This window comes from Leptonychotes weddellii, chromosome 12 (genome assembly GCF_054177405.1).
Source record: "Leptonychotes weddellii isolate Sample4059 chromosome 12, ASM5417740v2, whole genome shotgun sequence".
Classification (NCBI taxonomy): domain Eukaryota; kingdom Metazoa; phylum Chordata; class Mammalia; order Carnivora; family Phocidae; genus Leptonychotes; species Leptonychotes weddellii.
The window spans coordinates 46,224,949-46,245,694 of record NC_138380.1 but is presented as its reverse complement, the minus strand read 5'-3'; positions in this window follow the sequence as shown (position 1 = coordinate 46,245,694).

The following is a 20,746-nucleotide window of genomic DNA, read 5'->3' as shown; positions in this document are numbered from 1 at the left end:
ACACACATCTTGCCAGGTGGAAGCAACCCAAGTATCCATGAATGGATAGACAAAATGTGGCATATACATACAAAGGAATATTAATCAGTCTTAAAAAAGAAGGAAATTCTGACACCTGCTATCACATGGATGAACCTTGAGGACATGATGCTAAGCCAATCACAAAAAGACAAATACTGTAAGATCCCGCGAATATGAAGGGCATGGAACTGTCCAATTCACAGAGACAGAAAGTAGAATGGTGGCCACCAGGGGCTGAGGAGAGATAAAATGGAGAGTTGTTGTTCAGTGGGTTTAGAGTTTCAGTTTTACATAATGAAAAGAGCTCTGGAAATGTATGGTAGTGATGGTTACACAACAATGTGAATGTATTTAACACTATTGAACTGTACACTTGAAAATGGTTAAGATGGCAAAGTTAATGTATGTGTATTTTACTTGAATTACACACACACACACACACAAACACACACTGTCCAGATTGCCAGACTCTACACCAAATTACTGCTATAGTGGGTCTGAGGTGGAGTCTGAGAATTTACATTGCTAATAAGTTCTTAGGTGGTTCTAATGCTGCTGGTTCGGGGTCTACATCCTGAGAGCCATGGTGATGAACAAAGTTGGTGACAGCTCCAGAATCTCTATATTAAAGGAGTTTATGGGTAACAATCTGGTTGGAAGAAGGATAAGGGGATTTGCCTTTCCAGTGGCAAGCATGCTGCCTTTCGATTGCATGGTTATTTGCAGAAGCTATAATGGGAGAGCTGAAGAAATGATGACCAGCTCCCCCCCCCCCGCCCCGCCAAAGCCACCGCTTGGTGACAAGCCATACCTAGCTAATTGCTCAGGGCAGCTCAAAAATCCTAAGTATAAAGGGGAAAACCTAAAAACCTGACATTTTTGCACTTAACAGACACATTCTCTTTTTATAATTTTTTAATTGGAAAAAGAACAAGTAGACATTTTTGAAAGTGTACAGAAAAATATGAAACGTTAATCAAGTGAAGGGCCATATATCGAATACCTGCTATCAAGAGAACAGATATTTATTGTTGTGTGCAAATTAAGCGTGCAGCAATGTAATAACCCCTATCAAATTAAAATTCGTAATACTCCCTGGGGTGTGATAGAACAGCAGTCTTATCAGCCACTGTTGAGAATGTAGACAACTACAAACACCTTGTAAAGATTTGACCATGTATGTCAAGTATCTATAACCTTGCACTCAGTAATCCCACTTACAGAGATATACCCTAAAGAAATAACAGTGTCGAACATAAGAATATTTATCACAACATAATATATACCAGCAAGACCTGGAAACAACCTAAATGTGAAGGTGGAGACCGGTGAGGGGCGAAATTGATTACAGTGTATCCAGACAACAGAATTTGCAGCTGCAGATGATTCCTGTTCTTTGGGGCCTGCTCCACCACCTTTCCCTCGGGTACTTCAGCTTCCTTCATTCTGTTTGTCTCTGACAGTACCGTCAATCAAGAGACACCCCCCCCCCCCTCTGCCCCACCTACACACCCACTTCTAACATAGGAGAACTGTTCAAGTGTTCACGACTCATTCAGGGCCAGAATCCTTTCGGAAGGTTGGGGGAGAGATATGAGTGCTTGACAAGAGAAGTCCTCTTGCCTTGTGAGATTGCAAGCTGTAAAAGCAATGAGAAACAAGCCCTAAGCCTGCCAGTAAAGAAGCCAACACTGAGGAAAGAAGAGGTGACAGAGAGGAGCATTCTTATCACCATTGTGTGAGTCCCTGGATCCCACTGTACCTGAAGGTAGCAGGACTGCCTTTGGATTTGCCAGTCATATGAATCAATAAATGCCTCACTTTTTTCCCTTAAACTCATGACTAAAAGATTCTTGATTTATGTGCTATCACTACAACCATATTTTATATGAATATATAAGAATACACATCACATGGACTCAATTTAAATATATACATATTTGAGGAATATTGAAATGCTTATGAGGTTATAGCATTATAGATCAAAAATTTTACTTTCAAAGATGCTTCACTTCAACAAAATTTGTTAGTGTCTTACATCCTGGCTATGAATATTCTAAGAGAGAAAGTCTATTGCATAAAATATAGGTGCATGTTTCACAGATCACTTGTGGGAATGTAAAATGGCATAATCCTGATGGAGAGAAATTTGTCAATATCTAACAGAATTACATATGCATTTACTGTTGAACAGCCACACTAACTCTAAGACTCTATCCCAAGGTACAGTAGCAAACATATGAAGACATATGCCCAAAACTATTAATTGCAGCATATTTATAAGAAATGTTTAGAAACAACCTAACTGTCCATCAATACGGGACTGATTGAATAAACTAAGGTACAGCCACACAATTGGATACAGGGCAGATGTAAAAAGAAATAAGATCTTGTTATACTATATTACACAGAGATCCCCAGGATATATAATTTAAGTGAAAAAAGCAATGTGCAAAACAGAAAACAGTATATATAGTGTTATGCTTTGTGTGATAAAGTGTATATGTATATATTTTTTTTCCTTTTTTTGCAAAACTAAATGATGGAAGAATAAGCCAGAAACTAGTACAAATGATTAGTCATCAGGGAAAGCACAATAAAAGCACAGTGAGACACTTACCAGAAGGGATAATATTACTAAGACAGAAATTATCAAGTGTTGGCAAGGATGAGGAACAAATGAAACTTTTATACATTGCTGGAAGAAGCGTAAATTGGAACATGCACTTATAGAAACTCTTTGGCAATATCTACTAGAGCCTGAACACACACACATGCCATATGACCCAGCAATTCTACTCCTGGGAATATACCCACCAGAAATACATATATACATGGAAAGACACATACGAGAATGTTCTAAGAAGCACTATTGGTTAAAGCCCCAAACTAGAAACCCTTACCTCCATCAACAGTAGAATGGATAAATTACGGTATATGCTATATATGCAATACGGTAGAATACATTAACAGCAATGAAAAAGAGTGAACCCTTCTATTTTATACAGCAACATAGATGCATCTCATAAATACACTGTTGAATGAAAGAAGTGTAACACAAAAGAATGCAGACTGTATTATTCCACTTATATGTAATCCTACATCTGGCAAAACTAATCTATAGTGTCTGAAGTCAGAACTGTTGTCTCTGGGAAGAAGGGTGGCGTAGAGTCAGAGGGGCAAAGGACAATTTCTGGGATGCTAGAAGCTTTCTATTTCTGCATCTGGGTGGTGGGTACATGGGTATTTTCAGCTTACAGGAGTTTGTGAAGCAGCATGCTCCCTCTGAAGGGAGGGGAAGAACAGGTGGAGAAGACAGGATGCAAAGTCAGACTTTTCTGGATCTACCTCGTTATACAGTTTTGGCTTTGGAATCATGTACATGTTTTATATAGTCAAAAAATAAATTTAATAGAAAGAAGAGAATGTATAAATGCATGTATTAAGTGGAGGTAATTAAAACTATGTTTTGCCAGGTGTTAAATTCCAATGATGAATGACTATATATATATATTTTTTTCTTTTTTTCTTTTTTTCTTCTAAGGGTACTCTGTAGCAGGCTGTTCTTTCAGTATTTAATGTAAGTCTGAAAATGGACAAAGCCAAGTCCTCTGAAATGCTAGAATGATAATTCTAGGTTGGTCTAACAGCTTGAAAAAGATCATGAATACTAAAAACTCAAAAGCTCCAGCCGTAGGGAAACAAAGAAGGAGGATAGAAAGAGGAACAGCTGGAAAAGCACTCACTATTATCCAGAACAAACAGATGTACTACGGTTAGGCACGTACTAACCTAATGGCCTTGGGAATAAATGCCCACACAGAGACCCCACTCGCTTGGCCCCGGGCTAAGTCCATTTTTCAGAACATTTAATACTGACAACTGCAGAACTGTGCAAAATGTGAGTGAAAAAGATGGTCAGGAGATTCACAAATGTTTTTTTATCATGAACTTTAGCTGCTGCTTCTAACTACTTCACGCCAAACATTTTCCCAAATGGTCCCAATGGAAAATGTCCCCTAATGGAGGATGGAAGATAATGGGAAGAAGCCTAGAATTCTCATCCTGGGGAGAGGCAAGAAATGTAATTATACAGGTATATACAATGAGCAATTTGGATCTAATCTCTAGAGAAGTCTGACCCCACCTCCATGGATATTACACCATAAATGGGATCAGGATTTTGAACATTCCTCTAGTTAGAGGGTTCAAATTCAGCTCTGTACCTTACTAATTTTGTGACCTTGGCTATGTTCCTTAATCTCCTTGGACCTCAACTTTCTTCATCTGTAAAATGATAAGAAACCCTACTGAGGGCGCCTGGGTGGCTCAGTTGGTTAAGCGACTGCCTTCGGCTCAGGTCGTGATCCTGGAGTCCCGGGATCGAGTCCCACATCGGGCTCCCTGCTCAGCTGGGGGTCTGCTTCTCCCTCTGACCCTCTTCCCTCTCGTGCTCTCTGTCTCTCATTCTCTCTCTCTCAAATAAATAAATAAAATCTTTAAAAAAAAAAAAAGAAACCCTATTGAACTGTTTTAAGTTTAGATCAGATAAGGTACATGAAGTTTTTAGCACAGTGTGTTTAAGACACGCTAACATTACCATGTTACCACACTGTATCTTCTCTTTATGCATTACTAACTAAAAAAATAAGTAAAACAGGGAGTGGAATGGATTCACACTTATTCACCACCTACTATTTGTTAGATGCTTCAGCAAGCATTTAAATAGTATAAGATTTTATTTATTTTATTTCATCTTTACAAAACCCTTATGAGGTTACAAATGAGGAAATGCTGTTCAATCTCACAAGGCCAATAAGGGGCAGAATGAGGCTTTGGGCCCACAGTCCTCTGACTCCAGAAATTATTTTTTCTGTGTCTACAAGGAAGCAATCATCCGGATGAGAAAAGAACATCAGGAAGAAAGTTGGTGACTGCCAGGAAAGCATTCATCAGTCATTCATAAAGTAGCTCCCACACACACAGTAAGAACTAAGTGAAAGGGCTAACTCCCTCTTAGAAAGGACAGAGACAGTTCTCTTTGGGAGATGGAGGTGGGCTGGAATTGATACAGCGTGGGCAAGTCAGAGGTGGTGGCCTCGAGAACTGTGCCTGGCACAATAAAAGAGTAAAGGGAGACATTTAACACAGAGAAAAGCGTCCTCAGTCATTACCAGTCCTCTGGGTGAAGCTGAGGTCAGCACTTAAGGGGTCAAGGCAAACAGGAGGACTTGGTCCAAAGAACATATATTCTAAACCAAAGCCAGGGATCATAGAATAAAATATTAAAATTGTCCTGAAAAATCCAGGCAAGACTAACCGTTCCTATAGACATAAGCAAAAGGCTGGGCAGGGCTCGTAGATGGAGGAGGAGAATACGCACAAGGCATGGACCACTGCAGTTCAGATGGGGCATCAGAATAAACCGGGAGGGAGGGAAATATGGACTAAACCGGGAGACACCATCAGTTTCATCTGTGAATCCCAAGACAGTGGCTGTTCGCCTACCATATCTGGTTTTAGCTAATTAAGCTAAGAAGAGTAGGTATTTTCTGGATCACATTATAAAATGTATTATTTACTAGGAGCCCTGAAATCTTGTTTTAGGGAATGTGGGACCTACCTGAAGATTATCCTGCTGTCAATGGTAGTTAGGGAAATAAGCTACCGTTGTTGATAGGAAAGAGATGTGGTCCAGATATGCCTCTAGGGGTGGCCACACCTCAATAAAATCCCCGTGCTTCGTGGGTAAAGAAATTTGGTTGTGTTGCTCATGAAAAGATGGCCAGTATCTTAGGACTGACTCATTTATGAATTTCGAAAGAGAAATATGGCTGCATGAAGCTATTCTGATCATTCCCTCCCCGTGGGAAAAATCTGCCCGGGTAGTTGCGGGAGAAAGTGGCTTGGCACACACTGAATCAGAGAAACAGTAATTAGTTTGATAATGTAAGTGGTAGTGACATCTGGGTGTGAAAACTCTCTCTGGTGATGATAATTAATACCAGCTAGCATTTAGTGGGAGCTTATTGCATGTCAGGCATTGTACTCAACACTTTATATCTCATTTAATCCTCACCCTGTGAGATTCCTCAGTGCCGAGATGAGATATACCTGCCAAGCAGATGGCATATTGATGTCAATTAGTCTACCTACGGTTCTCGTAAACACATGCCAACAAATTTTCTCTCTGACTCCACTGTACCAGACTCCGCTAACCCTGCCTGCTAATGCTGTGTGCCCACCCTTGCCTGAACAATACTCCTGAGGTAAGCAAGGCGCACCAGCAGGCACGTAAACTACAGAATAACATGGAAAATTTTCCAAAGAGTCAATCTTACTCGATGGTAAACAATTCCAAATATTTTTATGTGAAATGAACTGGATATATTATTGAAAAACAATGAAAAATTTGAATGAATTGTGAAGGACAAACCTCAAAGAAATTTCATCCTTAAAGTAAAAATCTTGAGATTTTTCTTTCAGGGCACTTGGTGGAAAAGTTTTAAAATCGTAGTCCAACACAGAACAGTTTAGTAGAACTGTTTCCTGAATCATAATCACACATTTGTCAACCTTCTTACGACACTGCCTGGTTCAACTTGAGTGAATTAGGTGTTTTAAATTTCATGAGGGATGCCTGGGTGGCTCAGTCAGTTGACCGTCTGCCTTTGGCTTAGGAAATGATCCCGAAGTCCCGGGATTGAGCCCCACGTTGGGCTCTCTGCTCAGTGGAGAGTCTACTTCTCCCTCTCTCTATCTCTCAAATAAATAAATAAAATCTTTTATAAATAAATAAGAAAATAAATAAATAAATAAATAAATAAATTTCATGAGCCCCATTAGCTCTTAGGTTCTGCCTATAGATAGTGAATTTTATCCATCAACACTTCTTTTCAAAATTAGAGTGTATTCTTTCTCTGACCCAACAAGGAATATAAGATTTATTGTAGAAAGTTTTTAAAATCTAGGGAAACATAAAGAAAAAAATGTAAGTGCCTTAAGCTCATCAATAGGAAATAAGACTGTCAACATTCTGACAGTAAAATATTGTTGAGTGTCTGCTATGTGTCCAGTTACTATACTAAGCTTTGGGGCTAAGTTGTGTATTAGACAGTCAAAATCGCTGCCTTCAAAGACATCCTATTTCTTCATTCTTATAGTTATATATGATAGATATACAAATACACATGCATATTTTTATGAGACTTGAATACTACTACACATATTCTTTTATTAGTTGACTTTTTATTTAACAATATGTTATAAACATGAGTTTATTTTATTACACATTCATCCACACCATAGTTGTTAAAAGCTGCAGAGCAATTTATTTTAGAGACATGCTCTATATTATCTAATAAACCTACATCTTCTTGTTGGAGTTTAGGTTGTTTTCAGTTTTTGTTCTTATAAACACACTAAGACTAACGTTTCTATAGACACATTTTTGTGTGTGTGTATATGGCTATTTCCTTTGGATAAATTCTTTTCAGATCAACGTGATCCTCTTTATGGGTCAAAGATCATGCATATTTTCAAGACTTTTGATACATCACCAAATTGTTCCCCAGAAAGATTTATACCAGCTTCTATTTCTAAAAGCAGTTTATGATAATGTCTATTTTCCCATACTGTCAACAACATTAGGTATTTATTGTTAAAATTTTTAAACCAGGGGCGCCTGGGTGGCTCAGTCGGTAAGCATCTGCCTTCGGCTCAGGTCATGATCCCAGGGTCCTGGGATCGAGCCCCACATCAGGCTCCCCGCTCTGCGGGAAGCCTGCTTCTCCCTCTCCTGCTCCCCCTGCTTGTGTTCCCTCTCTGGCTGTCTCTCTCTCTGTCAAATAAATAAAATCTTTAAAAAAAAAAATTTTAAACCAAATTGTAGGTGAAAATTGGTTTCTTGTTTTAATTTGCTTTTCTGATTTCTCTTGCGGTTAAGCATTCATTGGTCTCTGTAGTTCATCTTTGGTGAATTGCCTTTTCATGGCTATGGCCCTCTTTCTATTAGGGTAGTTCTCTTTTTCTCTCTTATCTAAGGGCTTCTTTTCTTTTAAATAAAATACATGATGACTTATTGTCTGCCACATATGATACAGCTAATTTTCAGTTTATAACTTGCATTTTATTTACTGAGTTTGACTTTGAGGAGTTTTAAAATTTTATGTGGTCATATTTATCAATAATTTCATTTTATAACTTGTTCTGGTTTGTAGCTTAGGAAGGCCTCTCCCAGGGATGCCTGAGTGGCTCAGTCGGTTAAGCGTCTGCCTTCGGCTCAGGTCATGATCCCGGGGTCCTGGGATTGAGCCCCGCGTCAGGCTCCCTGCTCCACGGGAAGCCTGCTTCTCCCTCTCCCTCTGCCTGCCGCCCCCTCTTCTTATGCTCTCTCTCTGTCAAATAAATAAATAAAATCTTAAAAAAAAAGAAAAGAAAGAAAAGCCTCTCCCACCTTAACATCTGTTACCTTTCCATTCTTTCTAACTTTAAAGAATAACATCACAAAATGTATTGGACACATTCTGAATATCTCCCAGATTTGAGAGAAGCAATATGATCCTTCAATTTTCAGCAGAAACTGGGGGGGCCGGGGGGTTAGCGACAGAGAGGAGGGGCAGGTAGTGCTCTGAGGAGGGCATATTACTGTCTTTTCTCTCCAGAAAGCAACTGGACTCTAATCCAGTGGTCTTGGGTAGGACCCAAGAATTTGCATTTCCAACAAGTTCTAAGATGAGGCTTGAGGCTGCTCTAGTCTATAACAATAGATGAGAACACTGGAATTCCTTAATGTAACAACCAATTTAAAGGATGTATTCCTCTTTTTTCTAATGTAATAACTTTCACTAATCTGACGCATGAAGATAAATTTAGGAGTCTGAGCAGAGTTTCTCTACTGTGCCTGTTCCCACTCAGCAATGGCCACTCAATACCTAGCCAAGTGAGGAAGACTGTGTCCAGACACTGAGTTTTCAGATCTCCATGGCTCCCTGAACACTCAAGATGCTCCTGAAGTCATTGGCTCAGGTCTGGTTCTGCTGGAGTGCTGGGAGAGGGCCCATTCTTTCCTGCTTCAGTAACTACTTTGTAGATAACCTCTGTGATGAATGGAATGTCAGACTCTCCTCTGAGCTAGAAAGTGTTTTTGGTTTTCTTTTTCTTTTTAAGTAGCAAACCAAATTCCCACTTCTGAGATTTATATTTATTTTCAAGCTAAGAAATTATAACAAGTCAGACCTTAAAGCCAATTAATATCACCATTCCTCTCATCTCCATCATCCCTGTCTAGATGCAAGCCCCCAAAGGCTTAACTTTCAATCCACATGCTCTTCAAAGACTGCTTGGCTAGGTCTGCTTACCCTCCCCGTCATTTCTGCTATGCTTTCTGAAATCCCTCCTCTATCTCCTTCCATGTTTTTCCCACATTTGGGAGTCATCCCAAACTCTTTCCTCATTCCCCACATCCAGACACCAAATCTGGGAGACCATGCCCTCTCAATGTCTCTCAAACCTGTCCATTCTTTTCATCATTGTTGCAACTGCCTTAATTCGAGCCCTCAAGATCCATCCCTTGAAAAAGCAGCATGGTACAGGAAAATACCACACCAGTGACTTGGTATCAGAGGGACCTGTGCTTGACTCACATCCACTATTTATTAATGGCCTGACATTGGAACAATTCCTTGATGTTTCCTGGGCTTCCTCTTTGTTAAAATGGAAGTCAAATCCATCTCACAGGCATGCTGTGAGGGTTAATGAGATAGCATGTGTGAGAGACTTAGCATGCTGCTCCACTGAGCAGGTCTTCAACAAATATTGGTTTCCTCCCCCTACTCATTTTTTGGTTCTTTGGTTTTGATCAGTGTTTCCTAACAGATGCAAAAGAGCAGCTTTTCTGAATCAGAAATCTGCTTTTTTAAAAAAGCAATGAGAGTCTTACTTTTGCTCACAGGACAAAGCCACTCCCAAAGGTGCTTCATTCACTGCCCTCCATCTGCCTTTGCAGACTCATCTTCTATGTCTCCCCTTCTAGATGCTTCCTGAAGTTACATACTCTCCGAACACACCTTCAGACCTTCCTGACTTCCCAGTTCTGGGCGTTATTGCAAATATCCTTCTCTTTCCCCAACTTTGTGCACCTAACTCCTTGCTGTTCATGCCTAAGGTCCACTTGAAGCATTTCCAACTCTAAGAATCTTTCTCTGAATTATTTATAATTGATCTTACCTCTTTTTTTGTCACTACTACACTTGGTATAAAACATGACTACATCCTTTATAACCCTGTAGTGTGATTATTTGTGTGTCTATTTCTCTACCAGACTCTGAGTTCATTGAAGATTGAGATCACACACTAGATAGCCTGATATGGCCAACACCTAACAAATACAACCATCTTCACTCTAACTCCTCTAGACCTCATTGCACTTTGTATTGAATATGTTAAAATAAACACACATCCCATAATTCATATAACTTTTTTGCTATGATATTTTAAAATAATTTTATAATTCTGCTTTTAAAATTATTTAGCTATAAATAACTGGTGTAATTCTCAAAGGGCTATGACTTCTAGGCAGTCATTAAGCAGACTCACCATTCTCCCAAAGTAGGAAATCTGACCTAGAAATTATTTTTAAATATAATGAAATGTTAAATTAACAATCATATTTTGCAAATATTTAATAAAAATAGTTACTATTTTAAATTGAATCATGTGTTTTCTTTTCTCTTTCTTTTTCTTTAAGTTTTTGGAACTCACAATGAAGTTTTTTTTAGCTCTCAGATATTTTCATAGCCCTGAAAAGCTTGTGTACCATAAGGGTTGTTTTTATGGTATATAATCGACATGATGCTTCTGCTGATACATACTGGGTATTAAATAAATAATAACTGTTTTGGTGGATTAATAAAAACTATGTGGTCTTTTCGTATTTTTTTAATTTTTTGCTACCATTTATTTAGCCTTTACAGAGTGGCTGGCACTGTACTAAGTTATTTTTATATATATTAACCCAATTATACTCATCATTATCTCCATTGTTACAGATGGAAAATCCTGATTCTCAAGGATATTAAGGAATTTGCCCACTCAGTTCATCAATGCCAGAGCCAAGATTCACCAGATTGTCCGACTCTAAGGCCATGTCTTAACCACTACACTATATCATCTTTTTTTTTTTTTAATTTATTTATTTGAGAGAGAGAGAGCACGCATGAGCAGGGGAGAGATGCAGATGGAGAGAGAGGGGCAGACTTCCCTTTGAGCAGGGAGCCTGATGTGGGACTCAATCCCAGGACTCCAGGATCATGACCGGAGCTGAAGGCAGATGCTTAAATTACTGAGCCACCCAGGTGCCCCTACACTATGTCATCTTTAGTAAACCCTTTAAACAATCTGACTGACAGCTTCCTCACTCATAAACTAGAAATAATTATAATTTCTCTTCCTCCCCCCTCTCAAAAAATATATATATCTATGTAGATAGATGTGTAGATATATATTTTTTGAACATGAAATGAAGAGTGTCTAGCATTGTACTGGGTCATAGTCGGTATTCAATAAATAATTTAAGTAGTTTGCTAGGGATTGAAACAATTCTGCTGTGCTAGAATAACAATAGGTGAGCTTGTTACTCCCTATTATGTGCTTCCATAGCAGCTGGACTTTCCTTATTGAAGCACCTGTATTGAATCTAATGCATTTGCTTGTTTTAATTGTCTCCCTAACTATACTATGAGCTCCATGAAGGCAAGACTTATGCCTTAGTCACCTTTGTACTCATGTTCCTAACATACTGACATATATATTAGGTGCTTGAAAGAAATATTAGCTGAAATTGTTAATTTATAAGCACCTACCTGGTGTAAATAACACCAGGAAACAAAGTAGAAATCAAATCTTTTGCCAAAATGTAGCCTGCACTCTAGTTGGGATAAAAAAATTATAGGACAATATTTCCAAAGCAATAGGTACTTGAATTATTTATATAGTAACAACTCATAAGACCTTACCACTTTTTCTGTCCAAAGAATCCCAGAAAGGACATAATAAGAAAAAATTGCCGTAATTCTGCTAATATTCTTTTAGCATACTAAGACATCATTAAAATGTTAGAAGAGAATAAAAAAAAAACCCATCAAGCCCATAATAAAATGCAAATGATATTGATCTAATCAGTCATGTTTGCTGTCATAAAGAAGTCCACATGATTACAAAATATTTCACATATTGTGTGAACATTATTATAGACTGCATCATCATCATTAAACACACATCTGTGTAAGGCAGTCTGCAAGGTACCATGAAAAAGGCTTTAATTAAAACAAATACAATCCCTATACTTTGGGAATCAAATTCACTCAAGTCATCCTTTCTTTAAAAAAAAACTTTCCTAATACTTTTTTTTTTAATTTAAAGAATAACTTGAGCAACTGGATTCTATTGATACTTTTATAAATTTTTGAATGTAAAAGGTGAATCCTAAAGAACATCGATTCAACCAAGCTTACATTTGTCATGTATTAATTTAAACTACATCTGCTCATTTATATCTATACTAATTTTTAGATATTCTTTATAAGTGATAACACTTTGTCATGGATTTCACTTGTATTTCTAAATTTATCATTTCACTTTCAACTTTGTTTATGGCATCTTTTTCTCCAAATAATTTTATGTAGCCACAGTTTTTAGTCTTTTGATTACAGTTTGTGTCCTGGTATAACGGTGTATTTTCTTTTGGTCACTCACATGGTTTAATCTTTTAGATTTAACTCTTCAACGGGAATTTATGTTGTGGATGGTACTTTAAAAACATTTTACCAATTATCTTCACACCATCTTTTTGAGTATCCAAACTTTCTCTAGCTATTATAAACAATAACTTCTGAACTCCCAAATTTCTATATATATATATAGGTCTATGTCTTGACTATTTTGCTCTATAAATTTATCCATCTATTCTTTCTCCTATACTGTATGCTTCAATTACTTTGGTTTTATATTTAAGTTTCTGGTATGGCACATTTTGTTGCTATTTTGATTGGGATATTTGCTTTTTCAGTTTAATTTTCTATCTTGCTATTATGTCTATGGAAATTGATTACATTTTGTATGTTTTGATCAGATCTGATTATCTTTCAAATCTTTTTTATTTTATTAGTTCTTTTAGCTGATTATTCATCTAGAGCTACAATTTTATCATCTATAAATAATGATAACTTTGTCTCTCCTTTCCAATATGAATATCATATCTCTTCTCTTTCTTATTGTATTGCACTGGCTAGAAATTCCAGATCAGTGTTTAACAATAGCAGATATAATGGAAACTTAGTCTTCTTGAAGAGGAAAGATTATCAATTAAGAGTATTCTTGGCGGGTGCCTGGGTGGCTCAGTCGGTTAAGCAACTGCCTTCGGCTCAGGTCATGATCCTGGAGTCCCGGGATCGAGTCCCGCATGGGGCTCCCTGCTCAGCGAGGAGCCTGCTTCTCCCTCTGACCCTCCCCCCTCTCATGTACTCTCTCTCAAATGAATAAACAAATCTTTAAAAAAAAAAAAAGAGTATTCTTGGCTTATAATTATGCACTAAAGATAATTAGCAAATGGTCATTTGCTGTTTTACAACTACTGTGAAGATAATAATAGCCAATAATTTCTCTCTGCTCTGAGCAAGCATTTTACAGGTTTAATTTATAATCCTGAAATATCCTGTAAGGTAGGACTATTATATCTGTTTTGCAGATGAAAAAAAAGAAAGGCTTTCATGTATTGAATAACTTGCCCAAGGTTACCCAGCTTACAAGAAGTAAATCTAGAAGCAGAACTTAGAGCTCTTTGATTCTAAAACTCTCACACCCTATTACCTGCATTATATAAATACCATCTTGCCTTAATTCTGGAATACATAAATAGATATCTCTGGGCAACTGGTATATGTTGCAGTGATACACTTTAATACATTTTAAGTATGTATTCAACTCAAAGAATTATATATTGACTTAGAATGAGATGAATTACAGTCATCACTTCTTGATTTAAAAAATTGGAATGAGTTAATCAAATAAATGTTAAGTACCTACAATATGTCTGTATCTTCATAATTACCTAACTACCATATAATCATATGATTGTATTGTGAGTTAACATTTCATAAGCATATAACTTCTCCAGCAAATAGATTGTAAGTCAGAACTCTGTTAGTGACAAGTGATAGAAATCCAATTCAGATTAGTTTAAATTAAAAATGGTCTTGTGAACTTATGTAACCAGCAGAGTCCAGGGCTGGCCTCAGGCACAACTAAATCTTCCTTTCCTGAGTTTCTGCAAGTGTTGATTAAAGGAAAGAAAAAAAAATCTTTCTCCTTACTGTAGTATATAAAAATCCTAACTTTCCCTGATTTAGGTAACATGCCTACTTCTTGGACTAAACACTGTGGCTGAGGGGAGGGAGTCCTCTGATTGGCTATGCCTAACTCCTATGACTTGAGAGGCTGGGAAGGATACCATGATTAGCAGCCCTCCTGGAATTTAATGCAGTGAGTAGTGACAGAAACATTTCCCTAAAGGAAAAAAGAAGCTGCAATTATCAGAACATAAGGGAAGGAACATTGGTTAGATAAAAATGAGAGGCACCCATCATAAATTATAAGCTCTTCTAAGTCAACAAAGTTTCTTTCACTTAGTTGTATCCTTCATAACAACCAGCAAAGCAATTATCCATGTGGATAGAAGACATTCAAACAAGGCATAAATAAAAACAATACATACATACAAAAAAAATTAAATAGATTCAGAATCAGCCATGAATCTCCCTTGAGACAACTGGATTAGCACATATGACTTGATTATGTTTTCTCCCTAAGGTAAAGAAATGTGTGCAGTATGAATCAAAATGTGCCCCTTTCTTGTGTCACCTGTTGCATTCTCTGAGAGGCAGACTCTGAGACAGAGTCCAGTGTGTAGTTCGGTAGGTGCACTTGGATGAACGCCTGTGGAAGGAAGGGAAGGTAGGCCGAGGGAGAAATCAATGTGGAATGCAGGCCTGAACAACAGTCTTAGCCAATTCCATAGGGAAGTTGAGCTAAAAATGACTTCTTGGCAGCTGGACCTTTAGATCCCCTACCCTCTCCATCAGTCATTTAATGTGGATCACGCTGGAAAGGGCTTGGGGCATGCATTTGAGCATGTGCGCTTTCTGCAGCTCCAGGGATCCCCGAAGGGCTCACAGGAACTGGAGCCTTTCTTCTGACAGCTCTCCTGCAGCTGGAGTAACAAGTCTTTCCTTGAAGCATATCTGGGGAGTGTCTCTCTGCAACTACCATGTTCTCTAAGGAAGGTGAAGTTAACAGGCAATTAAAAAAAAAAAAACAAAAAACTAGAGTAATAGTTTCTGTAATGCTCTGTTATTGGTAATTTACATACATGTGTTTAAAAAGTATTTCCCTTAATCCTAGCATTGTTCTTTCCTAGTAGAGAAGTGGATTTACACATCGTGAAGCTGAATTGATGTTCTCCATTCCTTTCTTACTTGGTAAGTACTGTACTATAAAACCATCTTCAATGCAGTGTGTTGACAGCTAGACAATGGCCGTGTACTTCTAAATGAGTAGGAGAAACTTTTCTTAGTCTTTTTTAAGGTGTTGTTTATTTACTATGTTATTTATTTCTCTTTTATTTCTTGAAAAGCCTAGTTCAGAAAAATTTGCACTTTTCTGTAATACAGTTCTATAACAACAACAAAAACAGCCTTTCCACAAATGCTGCATTATTCAAATACACACTCACAGTAAGTTTGAAAATTGTGGTGATGAATCCAAGTTAAATGACATGTTACAGAGAACCCTTAATTGTGGGGACTTGTAATTCCAGTTGAATGGACCTGAGAGTTTACAAAGCACTCTGTGTATGAGGTGTGGGAATGAGCAGGAGCTTTGCATTCGAACTGACTCGAACACTTCTAGTTCTGGAGCCTTGGGAAGGTTAACTTTACCCCTCTTCACTTGTTTCCTCGTTTGTACAGTGATGGTGATAATAATGACTCAAATGGGATAAAAAGACATAAAACACTGTCTGCTATAAGGTGTGAGCTCAATAGGTAGTTGTCATTATTCACTTATTATTATCAAAACGGGATTTTTTTAAAGACCTGGACTTTCATATTTACAAGCAGCTGCTTTCTTAAGAAGAAATAAAGTGCTCTATATTGTCTAACATGAAGAGGGCCTCACTTTAGAATGGGCCATTAAGTTCTTGGACTTTTTAACAGCCAAAGTGGCTTGCCCTGACCACCCCCTATATACCCACATATACACCTGCTTCTATCTTTGCTCCCAGTCCCCTGATCTTGATCATCTTTCATTCATTTATATAACAAAAAATGCCCTAAGTGCCTGGTATGCACCCTCATGACTTGGTTTTACCTTCGTGATGGCTCTTCAGTCTTCTGGAGGAGCATCAGACTCCGAGAGTTTTACTATTTGCTTTTGTGGTTAATCGCTATTCAGATACTCTTTTTTACTATAATGGCATAAAACTCCTCAGAAAGACCTCTTCTGCCCCTTCAATGAATACTATTTTTTTTTCCTGTTTTCATATCTTTCTAAATCTTCATTTGATACCTGAGTAGAAGGGCTATTTTTTTCTCAGCTCATATATAAATGGGAGACGTGGAATTTAGAGGTTAATTTTAAATGAGAACCCCAAAGGGTTAATTAGACATAGAGGTTGACTGCTGACAAGATAAAGTCAAGTAGCTCTCTCAGAGTCCCTGCCTAAAATCTGACCGTCCTTATAAGAGCCATAATTGCATATTCAAGAATTGAAGTTCAATTCTAATTAGCAACATTTTTGCCATTTAATTTTCTTTAATTTTAAAGCTCACCAATTAACGACTTTATCTGTTTCCATAGATGAACCCCTACTATGAGCAATATTGTGTCAAGTTCCACAAGCATTCCTGTACACAGCACCCTGGACTCTTATTTGCAAACTAGAAGGGGCCAGGGGTGGTGGTGAAAAGAGTGTTAAGATTAATATTCAGAAACATAAATGATGCTATTATGAAGTAGAATAGGAAAAGGGCCATGAGAGATCATCAAAGTGTTATAGGAATTCAAAATAAATCAATTGCTTCTTTTTGGGGTGGGGCAAGAAAGTTTTAATAGAAAACGAGCACGTGAGATGGGCATAAAAGTTTCTGTTTGATCAGCAGAGATGAGGGAAGGCATTCCTGCAAAAACAGAGGAGTGGGAATATGAAGGTGTAAGATATGGCTGATGTGTGATATCACACATGGGAAAGCCTTGAAGATCGCTGTGAATGACCTTGTGAATGGAGCCCCACAGACAGTGAGGAGGCTGGGATGATATGCTTGACACCTGGCATTCAGGTGCTCATGAGATTGGGCAAAGAGACTGCAGGGTTAGAGGAAATGGACAAGAGAATCTACTCCTGTAACATTGAGAAGGTGAACTTCAAGGGACCTGGTTGCAGGCTGTCTCTGTTACACAGAGTGTAAAAAGAGGTGAGGGAAGGGAGGTGCAAGGGAAATTCGCAGGAGGGGATTGAGTAGGGTAGCAGAAGGAGGGGATTGAGTAGGGTAGCAGAAGCAATGAATTTTATTCCAGACATGTTAATTTGAGTTTGAATGGCTTATCCAGCTGGAGACATTCAACAGGAAGTTGAAAACAACCCCCAGGGGAGTGTAGAACTGTAGATACAGATGTGGAAGCATTGAAGATGGCGTTCTAAGGGTCATGATATTCTTGAGAGAAGCAGTGGTCTCTTTTTCGACACTTTCTCCCTCAAAAGTCTCTTCCTTCTTAGTGTAATATTTTAATTTAGGAAGTGGGAGGAGATACGCAACAAGAGGTCAGACAAGGAATGATCAGAGAAGTTGAAGTTTCTGGGTTGTATAGTATCAGAGGAATGAAAGGAAAGGAGAGGTTTAAAAGGTGGGGGTGTGCTGGTCAACCTCTTCAAACACAGCAGAGAAGTTGAATTGTTTGAACACTAAGCGAAGACTGTCCCCTCACGATTCCATTGTGTCTGCTTAAGACTCCTGACATAGCACTTATCACATGATATTTTAATTGCTTATTATTCTCCACCACAAGGTAGGGATAATTTGATAATGTTAATTATTTTATTTCCAGCAATTATCACTAACAAATGAGTGAATGAATGAATAAACATATGAACGAAAATGTCAGTTGTGACAGTTTTAATACAGAGGTGGGTGTGGAAGAAAATTCCATTATCTAAAGTAAATGAGTGGTGGTAAGGAGAGTCAGGGAGATATACTGAGATATATAGTTCTTATTTTGTAAGAAACAAGAAAGAACCCCAAACACATAAATTTTTATAACTGTTGGCTTTAATTGTGGTGATCAAAAAATGAACTGCCGTTGTGTCAGGGAATGTTCTGATTTCAGATGGGTAGGAGAAAGTTCTGCTAAGAATAACATTTCTGTTTATTTTGAGATTGTCTGTTGACCTAGTGGGACTTCAGAGAGATTTAGATGACAAGAAAAGCCTCTGACATGTATCTATGAAAGCTGGATTAAAACAATAATATACACAATCAACTGTGGTCCAGGGGCTTGTAAACCAGTGCCAGATGGGATGCTCAGAGAATTGGGAACAGCGATCTTTAGGCAGCCAGGTGAGACTAATCTGGAGAAGCTTTAGGAAGGAGATAAATTTAAGCTGTTTTGAAAGGGGACTATTCTAGTCAATTGGCAGAGTCTTAAAGCCCAGGATTAGGTATTTTAATTTGATTACTTGAGGTAATTTGGAGCCACCCCAATGTTCTGAGAAGACTTGGTATAAACATTGTTTGGAAGATGACTCATTTCAGTAGTTCTTAACTCTAGCTACATATTAGAATTACCTGCAGAGCTCTGAAAAATCCTGGTGCCCATGCTGCACCCCAGAACAATTAAATCTAGAGGCAAGATCTAGCTATTAGTGATTTTTGTTTGTTTTTTCGTTTTTAAAGTTCTCTTGATGATCCCAATAAATAGCCAAAAGCAAGAAGCACTGTTCTAAGTGTAGGGAAAATTGCAAGCAAGCAAGAGAGAAACTTGAATTAGAAAGGTTAGCAAGGAGGCTGGAAATTGGAGTCTGACCTAGCTTAGTGAACAGAGATAAAAGGGGTGAGGCTAAATAAAGTATTCTGGAGGAAGACTTGGCGGGACTTTGTGATGCATGTCAGTTGCAATTTTTCATAAAGCTATATTCCAGGAGCATCACTGCTCTTATGATGGATTAGTTGGAAAACGAGCAAGTAACTTGCTTGGCTAAAATTTGGGGCTTGTTCTTTAGTAAAATTCTCAGTTTCTGAAGTAGCAAAGCAGGTCAGAAGAGAAAAGAAAACACAATCATATTAAAAGTATGGAAGCTTCTGTTTATACTGGAAGGAGGAAATAAAGCCAATGATGGATGCTCTGGAATTAAGAATCAAAATTCAGACTTTAAATTGAGTTATGGTTAGGAGATATCAGGCTGTGATAAAATTATCCCTCTAGAGTAACCTTGAGGGAAATGAAAAGTCAGATCATTAAGGACACTGAAGAGAAGGATTCCCCATCATTTTCAATCAAAACATTCCCCTTTCTGGAACGAAGAAGTTGTAACAGATACGGGAAATGGATGGGTAGTGTCTCAGAAATTATGACCTCTCAGAAAGGTGGGCTGGCAAGCAATGATGAGAGTTCCAATGTTCCTATTAGATCACTTTAAATTTATTCTGGCATGTCCCACCTCTAAAGTTTAGAGGAAGGGCAGAATGTCATAAAGTGGCATATTATTTATAAAAAGTAGTGTTTCATAATATACCCTGTATATGAGTATTTGATAAAATATAGATGCTGAAAGAGAAACTTCACTGACAAGAGAATCCTAAAGAGAAGCAATTGAAGCAATTGTTGTGGAGCAAAATCATTTTTCTGGCTCTGAGGATCAGAGCCAGAAAACTGTGATAAGCCTCCATCTAATAGCTGATGTCATTATTTAGAGCATAAACTTAGGATTGTAAATAAAATATGATTGTTCCTGCTCCCAAATGCTGGGTCCTTGGTACATGCAGGAATAAGGGAGCTAGCCAGGGCTGGTCCTAGCTGTAAGGCAGCGAGGTCTACATGTGATTTGAGAGGCAGAGACTCCCCTGTCTCTCCCTCCCCAAAACTTCCTCCTATTTGCAGGGAATGAAGGTAGAGTAGGAAGTTAGGACATTGTTTCCAGAAGACCCTTGAGAAAATAAAAGTGCACTATAGGGATCAAAAACACACCCCAAAATGACATTCATCCCCTCCTCCCAGAGGAGCTTCAGGCACTAGCTGGGCAGGAGGGGATGTGGTGAAATTGGGGGTCAGAAGGGAGAAGAGAATAAAAGTTCAGAGGCCTGGGTGGGGTGCAGCAGGAATAAGCCACTGGGTATCCTGTGGGAAGCAAATGAGCCTGGGAAGCAAAGAGGAGGAAAAAGAAGATGTCAAAGTTATGTCGAGTCTCTGAAAAGAGAAACCTCCTTCTTCCATTCTACCTCCACCTTGCCTCACTCTTGGGCACACCACCCACTCTACTTCATTTCATCCAGCTGACCTGACGGGGGCGGGCAGCACATGTGCCCAAAGCTACTCTCTTCCCCTTAGTACCTTCAAGTCTCCATAAATGCTTCCAATGCTTCCAATTTCCCCTCCTCAGGTTTGCTGTTCCAGGAAAGAA